The sequence below is a fragment of the Salmo trutta genome, chromosome 11, assembly GCF_901001165.1.
Source record: "Salmo trutta chromosome 11, fSalTru1.1, whole genome shotgun sequence".
NCBI lineage: Eukaryota > Metazoa > Chordata > Actinopteri > Salmoniformes > Salmonidae > Salmo > Salmo trutta.
This window is the reverse complement of record NC_042967.1, coordinates 3459211-3472988: the sequence shown is the minus strand read 5'-3', so window position 1 is coordinate 3472988 and position 13778 is coordinate 3459211. Positions and strand designations below refer to the sequence as shown.

The 13778-nt window shown below is 43.9% G+C and overlaps 1 protein-coding gene across 3 annotated transcripts in view; it reads right to left on the bottom strand.

Annotated features, from left to right (window-relative positions):
* LOC115202090 (RING finger protein 24) overlaps positions 1-13778 on the bottom strand; it is a 68993-nt gene that overhangs the window by 51551 nt on the left and 3664 nt on the right. Inside the window, exon 1 of one of the 3 annotated variants that reach the window (XM_029765975.1) lies at positions 5460-5650. The exons of the other annotated variants lie outside the window; for them this stretch is intronic. The gene's annotated coding sequence lies outside the window, so the exon portion shown is untranslated. Of the gene's footprint in view, positions 1-5459; positions 5651-13778 lie in introns of those variants that run through there. 3 annotated transcript variants of the gene reach the window in all.

Here is a 13778-nt window from a genome sequence, read left to right as displayed (position 1 = left end):
ACCAACTCTATAAAGGCCATAAGCAAACAAGAAAATGCTCACCCAGAAGCGGTGCTCCTAGTGGCCGAGGACTAAGGAGCCTGGGACTAAACACCTCCCTCTGCAACTGGATCCTGGACTTCCTGACGGGCCACCCCCAGGTGGTAAGGGTAGGCAACAACACGTCTGCCACGCTGATCCTCAACACTGGGGCCCCTCAGGGGTGTGTACTTAGTCCCCTCCTGAGGGGTGTGTACTACTTAGTCCCCTCCTCAGGGGTGTGTACTTAGTCCCCTGTTTGGCCACGACTGCGTGGCCAAACACCATCATTAAGTTTGCTGACGACAACAGTTGTAGGCCTGATCACCGACAACAATGAGACAGCCTATAGGGAGGAGGTCAGAGAACTGGCAGTGTGGTGCCAGGACAACAACCTCTCCCTCAATGTGAGCAAGACAAAGGAGTTGATTGTGGATTACAGGAAAAGGCGGGCTGGACAGGCCCCCATTAACATCAATGGGGCTGTAGTGGAGCGGGTCGAGAGTTTCAAGTTCCTTGGTGTCCACATCAACGATCTATCATGGTCCAAACACCAAGACATTTGGCATGGGTCCTCAGATTCTCAAAAATGTCTACAGCTGCACCATCGAGAGCATCATGACCGGTTGCATCAGCCCCTGGTATTGAAACTGCTCGGCATCTGACCGTAAGGCGCTACAGAGGGTAGTGTGTACGGCCCAGTACATCACTGGGGCCAAGCTTCCTGAAATTCAGGACCTATATATTAGGCGGTGTCAGAGGAAAGCCCATAAAATTGTCAGCGACTCCAGTCACCCAAGTCATAGAATGTTTTCTCTGCTACCGCACAGCAAGCGGCACCGGAGCTCCAAGTCTAGGTCCAAGAGGCTTCTAAACAGCTTCTACCCCCAAGCCATGAGACTCCTGAACATCTAATCAAATGGCTACCAAGACTATTTGCACCCCCCCTTCTACACTGCTGCTACTCCGTTATTATTTAAGCATAGTCACTTTAATAACTCAACCTACATGTATTTATTACCTAAATTAACTCGACTAACCAGAGCCCCTGCAATATAGCCTCGCTATTGTTATTTTACTGCTGCTCTTTAATTATTTGTTACTTTGACTTCTTTTTTTCTTTTTTTTAAGGTATTTTTCTTAAAACTGCATTGTTGGTTAAGGGCTTGTAAGTAAGCATTTCACGGTAAGGTCTACACCTGTTGTATTCGGCGCGTGACAAATAAAATGTGATTTGATTAGCTACAAGAGGACTTGAATCACATAGACCATTTCAGTCCCTGACAAACTGTCCTCTGCCCCTGGCTATCATCTCAAAAAATGGTGGACAACTTACCACTACATTCCCCAACATCGAGCCTATTACAGTAAGGCACGATTTATGTTTGATGTTAAGCTGATTTAAATAGTTACGTTTTCACAGCACGTGTGTTGACACACAGAGGACGTACAGGACACGGCTTTGATCCAATTGATGTAAGATCTGGGAGTGCAGGTCTAGGCCTAAATGCCAACGTAGCAGCAAAGTAGCCTAGCTGCTGTTGAAGTAGAGTGGGGTAAGGAGGGGGGGGTTGGGGAACGGGCAGGGAAAAGAGGATTTTAAAACGTCTCTCTTGGGATCACGTCCAAGGTGAATTATAGAATCCCTCCCAGAACCCCTTCCTCCCCTCGTTGTGTTGCAGGCCGCTGTCGACCATCGCCCCCCTGCTAATGGAAAGTATCAGGATACGCTTAGCTAGATGGTCCCGGGTACACCCTGTCATCCCAGTAACCCTACCCTGTCACGGTAAACAACCGACATCCACAGAGGCGTGATTCAGGTGTCACTCAGGGCTGTATGTTGTCCCACTATTGAATGGATCAAGAAACATTTGAAGAAAATACACTATTGGGAGTCCTAATTCATCCCTTTTAAAATTCTGACACCGACTGCTTTCTGAAAGACTTTTTCTTCTTTCGTCACTGGGGTTTCTATTTAGGTCTATACAGCAGGATGTCTCCATGTCTCTAAGCACATACTTGCAGGAGGTCGAAGAAGCAGAGGAAGTGGAGTAACTGGTCCAGAGCCTGTGCCTCTCAGCACTGACAGGTAGGTCATTCACTAGACAGACAGACAGACAGACAGACAGACAGACAGACAGACAGACAGACAGACAGACAGACAGACAGACAGACAGACAGACAGACAGACAGACAGACAGACAGACAGACAGACAGACAGACAGACAGACAGACAGACAGACAGACAGACAGACAGACAGACAGACAGACAGAAACTCTGAAGTGGGCACAGAGACAGACAGAAACTCTGAAGTGGGCACAGAGACAGACAGACAGACAGACAGACAGACAGACAGAAACTCTGAAGTGGGCACAGAGACAGACAGACAGAAACTCTGAAGTGGGCACAGAGACAGACAGACAGAAACTCTGAAGTGGGCACAGAGACAGACAGACAGACAGAAACTCTGAAGTGGGCACAGAGACAGACAGAAACTCTGAAATGGGCACTGACAGGTAGGGAGTCTACGATCTACAGCCAGCTACTCTGTGGGGCTGGAACACACAAATGCCTACAAATAAAAACGCACACACACAAACTCACTCCAGGGATCATGCAACCTCACAACGTGAACCTTTATTCACATTTCCCTTGTTTGTACTGAATCAGGCCACTTTGAGGGGAAAAATCCAATGTACACTTCTCTTGCCTCACATAGTGCCAGAACAAAGCCAATTGAACTGACAGTCAGAGAGACAGGACTATTGACCATATAAATTACAGAATCTACCGCTCGCACACCACTGCCCTCAAAGGAAGCACCTAAAAGTCATCAGATCCCGTCACAGAAAAGTACCTAAAATATCCTACAAAAAGGGCCTGAAAATTCCCTTGCTCCTACTTCTTCTCATCTCTGAACTGCCTTGTTCAGGGGCAGAACAACAGATCCTTACCATGTCAGCTCGGGGATTCGATCTAGCAACCCTTCGGTTACTGGCCCAACACTCTAACCACTAGGCTACCTGCCGCCCCAAAGTATGGGGAGCATCTAGTCAGTATGGGGTTACTGAACCGATTTGTTTCAAGGATATAGTCTAAACGAATGCTCAAATGATTCAGATGTATTTGGCTAAGCACCATAGGAAGTGAAACATGCCTTGTTTGCACACACACTCAAAGCACTCTGGAGTGCCTCTCAGCCATTGCCCAGCAGCCACCAACCAGCAGCCAATCCACAGGACCCTCACAAATCATCTAAAGAGGAAACAGATGGGCCAAAACATTTCTTAACTTCTTTGGGGTAGGGGGCAGTATTTTCACGTCCGGATGAAAAGCGTGCCCAGAGTAAACTGCCTGCTACTCAGGCCCAAAAGCTGGAATATGCATATAATTAGTAGATTTGGATAGAAAACACTCTGAAGTTTCTAAAACTGTTTGAATGACGTCTGTGAGTATAACAGAACTCATATGGCAGGCAAAAACCTGAGAAAAAATCCAACCAGGAAGTGGGAAATCTGAGGTTTGTAGTTTTTCAAGTGATTGCCTATCCAATATACAGTGTCTATGGGGTCGTATTGCACTTTCTAAGGCTTCCACTAGATGTCAACAGTCTTTAGAATGTTGTTTCAGGCTTCTACTGTGAATGGGGAGAGAATGAGAGCTGATTGTATCAGGTGTCTGGCAGTAGGCCATGAGCTCTGTCACGCGCACAGCAGTGAGCACGAGCTCTGTTGTCTTTCCTTTCTGAAGACAAAGGAATTGTCCGGTTGGAATATTACTGAAGATTTTTGATAAAACATCCTAAAGATTGATTATATACACATCGTTTGACATGTTTCTACAAACTGTAATAGAACTTTTTTTACTTTTCGTCTGGACTTTTCGTCTGGACTTTGAAATCTGACACAGCGGTTGCATTAAGGAGAAGTGTATCTATAATCCTATGTATAACACTTGTATCTTTAGTCAAAGTTTATGATGAGTATTTCTGTAAATTGATGTGGCTCTCTGCAAAATCACCGGATGTTTTTTAGAGGCAAAACATTACTGAACATAACGCGCCAATGTAAACTGAGATTTTTGGATATAAATATGAACTTAATCGAGCAAAACATACATGTATTGTGTAACATGAAGTCCTATGAGTGCCATCTGATGAAGATCATCAAAGGTTAGTGATTCATTTTATCTCTATTTCTGCTTTTAGTGACTCCTCTCTTTGGCTGGAAAATGGCTGTATGTTTTTTTGTGACTAGGCGCTGACCTAACAATCGTTTGGTGTGCTTTCGCTGTAAAGCCTTTTTGAAATCGGACACTGTGGTTGGATTAACGAGAAGTTTATCTTTAAAATGGTGTATAATACTTATATGTTTGAGGAATTTTAATTATGAGATTTGTTGTTTTGAATTTGGCGCCCTGCAATTTCACTGGCTGTTGTCGAGTGGGACGCTACCGTCCCACATATCCCAGAGAGGTTAACCTAAACAATGCCTAGCCTAGCTAATGCCAACACATACAGTAGCCAAAGCCTAGTTAATATCAAATTGTTTTTCAATAAAACTAGCCTGCTCTATTGATCACAATTTAGTCTAGTCAGACAACACTGAAGGATATGACCAATCCCAAAGCCTTGACCTGAGCAAAAGTTCCAATATTCACACAGTGGTTTGCCTACACAAATACACATGCAAAGACGGTGCGTTTCTTATATCACAGACTGAACACACAGTCCCAGTCAGACATGTTTTGGGTGCGGGGAAACAAGAACCTTAATAATACCACCACTGAGGGAAGGCAGTTTCTCTAGTTAAAGTAGTGTTTCTTAAACATGTCCTTGGGCGCTTTGACAGTTTCCCACATGTGATCGATTCCACCGCTTGCACACATGATCCAACTAGTGAAGGGCTTGATGATGATGGCTTGTTGACCAGCTGAATCAGGTGTGTTCGTACTGGAATAGATTGCATATGTGGATCGCCTGAGGCTCCCAGGACAAGGACTAGTATGAGAAACACTTGACTAGAGTCTGCCCAGTGATAAGGGATCTGATTACCCTGGCTGGGACTGGGTGACCTCAGGGTGAGGCCTCAGTAGTTTTCCCCTCGTTGCCTCCATGCGTCTGTCACATGGATCTGCCCGCTGGTTCCTGGATTGCACCAGAGTAACCGCCCAAATGGTAGGATGTTAGGTACCATGTGGGTAGCCTGGGGATTATTGTGCAAGTTAATGTCCTTATTTTTGGAGGGTAGTGGTGGTATACGTGGGGTTTACTGGCAAGCTGTACCATTTAAACTGTTGGTTATCTCCACATTACAGGTATTCAATTCATACAGCCATGAAGGAGCTATCTTAAGTGCGCATTCCTGGTTGCCTGTCTCCACCCCAGCAATAAATGTAATGGCTAAATTTGACACAAGTGTTAAAATCATTGCTTTCATACCTCAATCTGTCTGAATACTCCACAAGCCGAGATACCCTTTGAAAGGCTCTAACAAAATTACCCTCATTTTCTCCCTTGAATAGCCTGTGGCTTTCTCAAATCACATTACAAGCCGGCATGGGGCCGTAATACCATATCCACTCTGAGCCGTGCTGTTCCAGCAAACTAAGGAACCCCAGAGCAGAGCACATTGCCTTACACTGGACCTAAAATTAGTGTTGCCTGGAAGTCCCTCCCACCAGATAGCAGCCAAGTAGATAGTCAGAAAGTGAAAGAAGAATCCTCTTTGCATCATTCCAGTAATTTTCCATTGCATTGGACAGGGTCTAATACTAAGAGACAGGAATGGTCCAAAGGGGGGTAAGTCAGTGGCTTATCTAGACACAACATCCATTTTCCAACCCCCCATCGTCAATAACCTGAATGTGACATTCAGACAAAACACATTGAGCTGGGGTTTTTCCCTGAAGATCTCTTACAGAATGTTTGATCAATACTAGTGTTGCTAGCGGACAAATCACATGTCCTGATGATCAACTTAACCTTTGAACCTCCACCCACAGATTCATTTGAGGAATTCTTCTCCGTCGCAACACCATTATCCGGGATTTAAGGGAAACTGACAGTCACTACTGCATGACTAGGAAGCACAAGATCACAAAATGTTTTCATTTGTATTTGTTAAGGTATCCTATTGTAAAAGGTCTTCATGGTGGTTAGATTACGCTCAATGGAGGAAGAGATTCACCAAACATGGTAAGTTGAAACATTATGAAGGAACATCAGCAATCAAAAAGTCACTACAGTAGTTCACTAACTGTCATAGACAGTAGTGTAACATGTTCACACTAAATCAGGCTTTCACCCTCTTTGTTGAGGATTACATCTTCCTTGAGAAATCAAGTTTAAAAAGCAGTTATACAAACTCCAGTTTTATAGTTTTGGTTCAGAACACATGCTTTTGTATGACATCCCCCCCCCCCCCTTTTGTATTAAAATAGCTGACTGTTTGCAGTGTTTCGCAACACCACCAGCCAATTTACAGAGGGCGTGTGGCAAGCCCCCTGCACCCGAAACAAAGGCCGCTATCTGATTCTGAAGTGGAAATTTCCACTGGCAGCTACAGCCAGCCATGATTTGCACATTTGAAACATAATATGCCAAAAGGCAACACCAAACCAGAGGCCTCGGGCAGAAGGCAGAGCTCCATACGCGGCAGCAGTCAGACTTGGGGCTGTTCAAAACACTGCCCGTCATGACTCACCACAACCACACACACATATCAGTCAGCTATTGTTTAATTGAGCTTGTAGCACAAAATCCCAACATGGGGGCAGTAGCATTATCAGGGCTTTAGAAGTAGTTGGAATCATTACAGCTTAGGCTAAAAGTATATGTAATTGTTCCTAGTCATTGTGACAACAGTGGTGAGCTAATCTGCGAACCGACCCAGTCAAGTCAGCCCTAATGCAGAAGACTCACAAAGCTTACCTGGGGACACATCCTATACATCTGTCATTTAGGCCCTTTCTAAAGTGGAAACCTTAGAAAAACTCCACTTTGTTCTCTTTTAGCCAGCGGGACAATATGAGTGGTTGGTTTTGTTCACCGAGGGGGAGAGACAGCGCAATAGAGATAAATAGGCGTCACAGTGATCCGGGGAGGAAGCAGAACAGTGCTGTTCCCTCAGGTGCTGAAATGGGTGTTGCGAAAAAAAGAATGCTTGTTTTTCTGCACAGTTGATGCCAAGTTCTGCAATAAACTAGGTCAGACAGTAACTTTAGTTCCAGAGATGTAGATGTGGTGGTCGGTGGGTAGAGAATGATCTTCGATAGGAGCGAACAAGGTCAACCTCAGGGATGTTCCTGGCAATTATTATAATTTTTTTTGCCAGCGTTTTTTCGGGCCGCTGTATTAAAAAATAAAATTAAAAAATATGTTTCAGTGTAAACTTAAATGACAAACTAGATAAAGTATGTAGAAACAATGATGGATCTATATACAGTATATATATATTTTTTATACTATAATCTTTGAGAACTAACAAATCACCTAAATAAAAACTAGACAGGGAGAATTGAAAATGAGGAAAACAATGAATTTAGCAGTATTGATTTTGTTATTATGTTTGAGCAAAATAACACACAATTAGCCATGGCAAAGTGTATAGAATTTCAGGAAACTTGCTTTAAAATGGCAACATTTTCTGTCATATCAATGGCAAAATGTCCAGAATTACTGAAAATGTGCTTTAAAACTGCAAAAAGTTCTCAGCTCCATGGAGAAAGTATTAGAACGACAGGAAATTGGCGGGGGGAGAAAAAAAAGTGTCTCTACACCGCCAAGATGGGGGCCTCTAAAAATGTTCTCTAAAATTCAGCCATGTCGACTGTGCCCATTGCCATGTCCCCGTTCCAAGATGATCGACAAGAAAAGTATCGTCCAACCCATCGGGTATCTCACTGCACCCTCGTATGCCATGTCCTTTGGTATCTGGTATCAAATGTCAGGATACGGAGGGCAGATGCCTTATTTCCCAGAATGAAACCAGGGGACATGCCAAGTGGGTCACATCAACAGACCAATGCATTCTTAGAGATCGCAAAGGTCAGTTGGTTTTGGGAAAACATTGCTAGAGTGACTTTTAGTAGAAACCTTGCAACAACAGAACCGAGGCTGTTGAAACCATAGACCACTGTACTGTGTTCTTCAGGGGCCTTCTTGAGCATCTCAGATTAGGAGTGCTGATCTAGGATCAGGACCCTTTAGGGTTGGGAATTGCCAGGGACCTAAAGATACAATATTATCATGATACTTCGGTGCCGATCCGATAAATATTCCAATTCTCACAATTCTATATGTATTGCGATTCAATACTGTGATCTTATTGCGACTCGATGTCCCAAACATATTGCTCACCATATGTCTGCTGCAGAGGGACAAGAGAGAGACATGAGAAAACAAGTTTTGATCAGTGCTGAAAACGAAATATACTGCGTTCTGATGCAGGTACAGCCAACTACCGCAAACATAATATTGCACTATTGTCAAAATGTTACATCAAAAATAATATCCCGATACGAAACAATCTATTTTTTCCCCCCCATCACTAGGACCCATGATCATGGATCAGATCCTATTCATTAGAATGGAAGGCAAAACTGATCCTAGATCAGCACTCCTACTCTGAGATGCTTTATGAATACGAGACCAGAACTGCATGGCAGACAGTCTAAATTCCCTGCGTGTGAGCCGGGCAGCAGGATTAATCTTCTAACCCCTGACCCAGGGCAACAGTGTTGCTCCTGCGGCTAATTAATCCACTTTACCCAGAGGACTGATCTTGGGCTGTGCAGTGGGATCAGCCTCACTGACACCAACTCAGATTCAATGGCTTTAGAGCCAGATGGGCAAGAGACTGAGGCCCGTCTTAAGGTGGGACACTGACCTGGATGCAAGACCGACAATGGCAGTGACTTTTATTAGAGGCAGTTGAGACGCAAAAAAATGGCATATAACCCACCTTCATGACTGACGTTGGCTTTCATATCTGTAGTTTTGTGAGACACCGATAATGACAAGGGATATAGAGCCATAAGGCCCATATTTGTCATCTTCAAAAACGAAAATAAGGTGTTTTTTCATACCTTTCGGCATTTATTTTTCACACTCTCCCTCCTGTCTATGGCCAGCAGTCAAACACTTCTCTCCACCTCTCCCTCTTCGCTTTGCTCGTTCTTCTTCGGTGGGCTCAGACAGTAACACAAGCTGGTACAAACAAGCGGGGAACTGACACGCGCAGCTGTCACATGTAGCCCCCCCTCTTCCTCCTCACTCCTGCAATCCAGCACTAGGCCTACATTTTCAGGGAGGAATTGCTCTCTTCTTAGGCCTCTCTCTCTGTGTCGTCTCATAAACATGGGCCATTTTTAAAACAGCCCTACTTTTTGGTGGTTGCCCCTAGTTTCGCACCTTACACCCATACACATGGTTTACACGTCCTGTTTGGGCATCTGCCCACTTGCATACGCACACATAATAATTGACTGACTATTGGGTGACTTGTTCAAAGCCAGGGGATCAAACTCTCCTATGTTTCTAAATGGGAGTTTAAACGGTCACTCAGGCCGCAACCCAGCCACCTTTTCGCTATAATTGAACATTTTCTAACTTTAGGCTAAACGTGGGCTACTTTTCATCCCAATTAGCCTACTATGTTAGTTCTTAGACATAGGCTTTTCGTTTGAGGATATAATTGACCAAATCACGTGGGTCAGATTCAGTAAACACAATACTAGGCTTATGTAGATGTTCTGCTAATGGTCTACTTGCATTTTATTTCAATCAGATGATAGAAACAAGAGCCCTGCCCTGCTGAAAACAGAGTCCGTGTCGCTAAATAAAACCTGTGGTCATGTGACGAGTGAGTGGGCAGACCAAGGCCCGACAACAACTTGGCAATGCTTGGCAAAGCCAAAACACAAACACAAATCCAACACAACGACTCAATATCAATGCTTTTGTTGGCTGAACTTCTGAATATATATATAGCATAGCATTAACGTGATCGGACGAGTCAAGCGCCTACTATACAAATACAAAGAGCGAGACAAGAACGGATATAAACAAGGCATCAACATCTCTACACCTAAGAATAGTTGCACATGTGCACGCGCACACACTCCACCGAACTCGTGGGATAAAGATGCCTAATTGATTACCCGTGGTGGACAGATGGGACTGAACATGACACAATGTCTAATGAAGCAAAGCCCTGGCTCAGCAGCACTCTCAAAGGCACGACCACCTTGTCCTTGAGCATCGTCCAGATGTTGGCATACACAGCAAGCCACTGGCTGGCACAAATGACCTCAAAAACGAGCCCTAAGAAAGCTAAAATGGAAATTAATTAAAATGTTCACATTTTCAAACCAGGCTTAAATCAGGATTAGACTACAAGTCAACACTGAGGAAATTAATGTTTTGATGTAGGCCTTTTGACCAAGGCCCTAATTGTGTTTGTGCTTGCCCATTACGGGACCTCCTCGCTACAATTCCATCACAAAGAAGACATTCCAACATGTCAAATAAGTTAAGGCTAGTACTTCCTGAAATACGTTTGACATTTTAATAATTTAGCAGACGCTCTTATCCAGAGCGACTTACAGGAGCAATTAGGGTTAAGTGCCTGGCTCAGGGGCACAGCAACATATTTTTCACCTAGTCGGCATTCGGTTACTGGCCCAACGCTCTTAACCACTAGGCTACCTGCCGCCCTGACAAGACAGACGAATGACAAGAGACTGACGACATTAGACAAAACTGTGTCTCAGAACAGAAATTGCATCTGAGGCACGTGGCATAATACTATTGCACGTTCATTGGGCAATACTACCCAGCACTAAGCCAAGCCAGGGGATGTGTGTGTGTGTGTGTTAGAGAGGAAGACCATTCATTCCTTGGGGCTGATTTCATCGTCCAACTGCTATAAAAGGCCTATGAGATGACTGCCTCACATCTGTGGCTGCTTAACCGTTAAGTAAGCTTGGTTGCATCAAAAAAGGGAATTGTAAAATCGCTGTGATGACAGCGGTGCATCATGTGTACGATAGGATGCTAAATGGTAACACTGTTATTAAGCTGCTGCCCAACTTCCTTGATTACGACTGGAGAATGGGGTTACCCAACTGAATGATGTTGTGTCTATTGTTTCTCCACTCCGTTGATTTGGAACAGTCAAGATTAGGGATGGGCATGAGTAATCGCGTACTAGAACTAACGTCAAAGCTACATTTTTAACCAGAGATAAAAAAATATATATACATTTACATTTAAGTCATTTAGCAGACGCTCTTATCCAGAGCGACTTACAAATTGGTGCATTCACCTATAATATCCAGTAGAACAACCACTTTACAATAGTGCATCTAAATCTTTTAAAGGGGGGGGGGTTAGAAGGATTACTTTATCCTATCCCAGGTATTCCTTAAAGAGGTGGGGTTTCAGGTGTCTCCGGAAGGTGGTGATTGACTCCGCTGTCCTGGCATCGTGAGGGAGCTTGTTCCACCATTGGGGTGCCAGAGCGGCGAACAGTTTTGACTGGGCTGAGCGGGAACTGTGCTTCCTCAGAGGTAGGGAGGCGAGCAGGCCAGAGGTGGATGAACGCAGTGCCCTTGTTTGGGTGTAGGGCCTGATCAGAGCCTGACGGTACGGAGGTGCCGTTCCCCTCACAGCTCCGTAGGCAAGCACCATGGTCTTGTAGCGGATGCGAGCTTCAACTGGAAGCCAGTGGAGAGAGCGGAGGAGCGGGGTGACGTGAGAGAACTTGGGAAGGTTGAACACCAGACGGGCTGCGGCGTTCTACCGTTCAAAAGTTTGGGGTCATTTAGAAAGGTCCATGTTTTTGAAAGAAAAGCACATTTTTTGTCCATTAAAATAACATCAAACTAATCAAAGATAGTGTAGACATTGTTAATGTTGTAAATGACTATTGTAGCTGGAAATGGCAGATTTCGACATCGGTGTGATGGTTGCTGATAATGGGCCTGTGTTCCAATGGCACGTTGTGTTAGCTAATCCAAGTTTATCATTTTAAAAGGCTAATTGATCATTAGAAAACCCTTTTGCAATTATGTTAGCACATCTGAAAACTGTTGTTCTGATTTAAAGAAGCAATAAAACATGCCTTCTTTAGACTAGTTGAGTATCTGGAGCATCAGCATTTGTGGGTTTGATTACAGGCTCAAAATGGCTAGAAACAAAGACCTTTCTTCTGAAACTCGTCAGTCTATTCTTGTTCTGAGAAATTATGGCTATTCCATGCGAGAAATTGCCAAGAAACTGAAGATCTCGTACAACGCTGTGTACTACTCCCTTCACAGAACAGGGCAAACTGGCTCTAACCAGAACAGAAAGAGGAGTGGGAGGCCCCGGTGCACAACTGAGCAAGAAGACAAGTACATTAGAGTGTCTAGTTTGAGAAACAGACTCTTCACAAGTCCTCAATTGGCAGCTTCATTAAATAGTACCCGCAAAACACCAGTCTCAACATCAACAGTGAAGAGGTGACTCCGGGATGCTGGCCTTCTAGGCAGAGTTGCAAAGAAAAAGCCATATTTCAGACTGACCAATAAAAAGAAAAGATTAAGATGGGCAAAAGAACAGACACTGGACAGATAATGGCCCTCTTTACACCTATGTAGATATTCTACCTATGTAGATATTCTATGTAGATATTCCAATAAATCTAATATTATTTCTCCCACGTTGAATACGGTCGCTGTCCTCGGTTCTGAAACAATCTTCAGTGCACCGTAGAATTGCCGCCTTTCCCTATGTTGCTATGAGCATAATAGCAAAGTTAACCATCACACGGGGCGACATTTTATAAAATAAAGGGCCTCCCGAGTAGCGCAGCAGTATAAGGCACTGTATCACAGTTCTTGAGGTGTCACTACAGACCCGGGTTCGATCCTAGGCTGTGTCGCAGCCGGCCACGACCACTCCATGTCATTGCCAAAGATACAGGCCTTTTGGCAATCTCAACATTCAATATGCAGCTGGAGTTATGGCATAGTTGATCATTGGTTGTTAGAAATAACATTAATATTTTCCATGACAACATGTGGCGCCTCAAATAGAATTTGAATTATAACAAAGTCAAAAATAAAACATTTAGCTGCTAGCTAGGCAAGTTGTTGCACTTTGAGTCTTAAAATCAAAGCAAAGAGGTTGTGTGATTGGAATTGCAGTATATATTTACTTTGAGAATTTTACATGAGCTAGCGACTTTTGACAGACTTGTACAAATAAAAAACAGTTGCTTATCATCCAATATTTGGAGGATAGCTGTGAGGTTTATCGAATCAGTATCAATAACTCTGTTCTCCTCGAGCTCATTAATGATATAATGTTCATATCTGAAGATGACAGAAAGGCCAGTCTCTTTGGCAATGACAAGGATAGGCAAGGAGCGGAACGTTAGTTAAAGAGACTGGTACTCAGGCAAGAATGTCTCTGCTGTAAGCAAGAAGCTTGATCATGACATTAGGGCACTTCGCAAACTAAATGCAAAGCTGGAGCCCTGAGCTGGATCTAATTTAGTTGACATATCTTAGATTTCTTATAGTTATACTTAATATATGTTATAAGCGGTGGCGTAGCACGCACCCCTGCAGCCCCCAGGTGCCCCCAACCCAAATGTTATTTTTAAACGGTATTTAAAATCATACCAGTATTTCAAAATATATCATATACCGGGGTATCGCCCAAGCCTACTGCAATTACTTTTATTTAAAACAAACAGGCTTTGGCTACCTT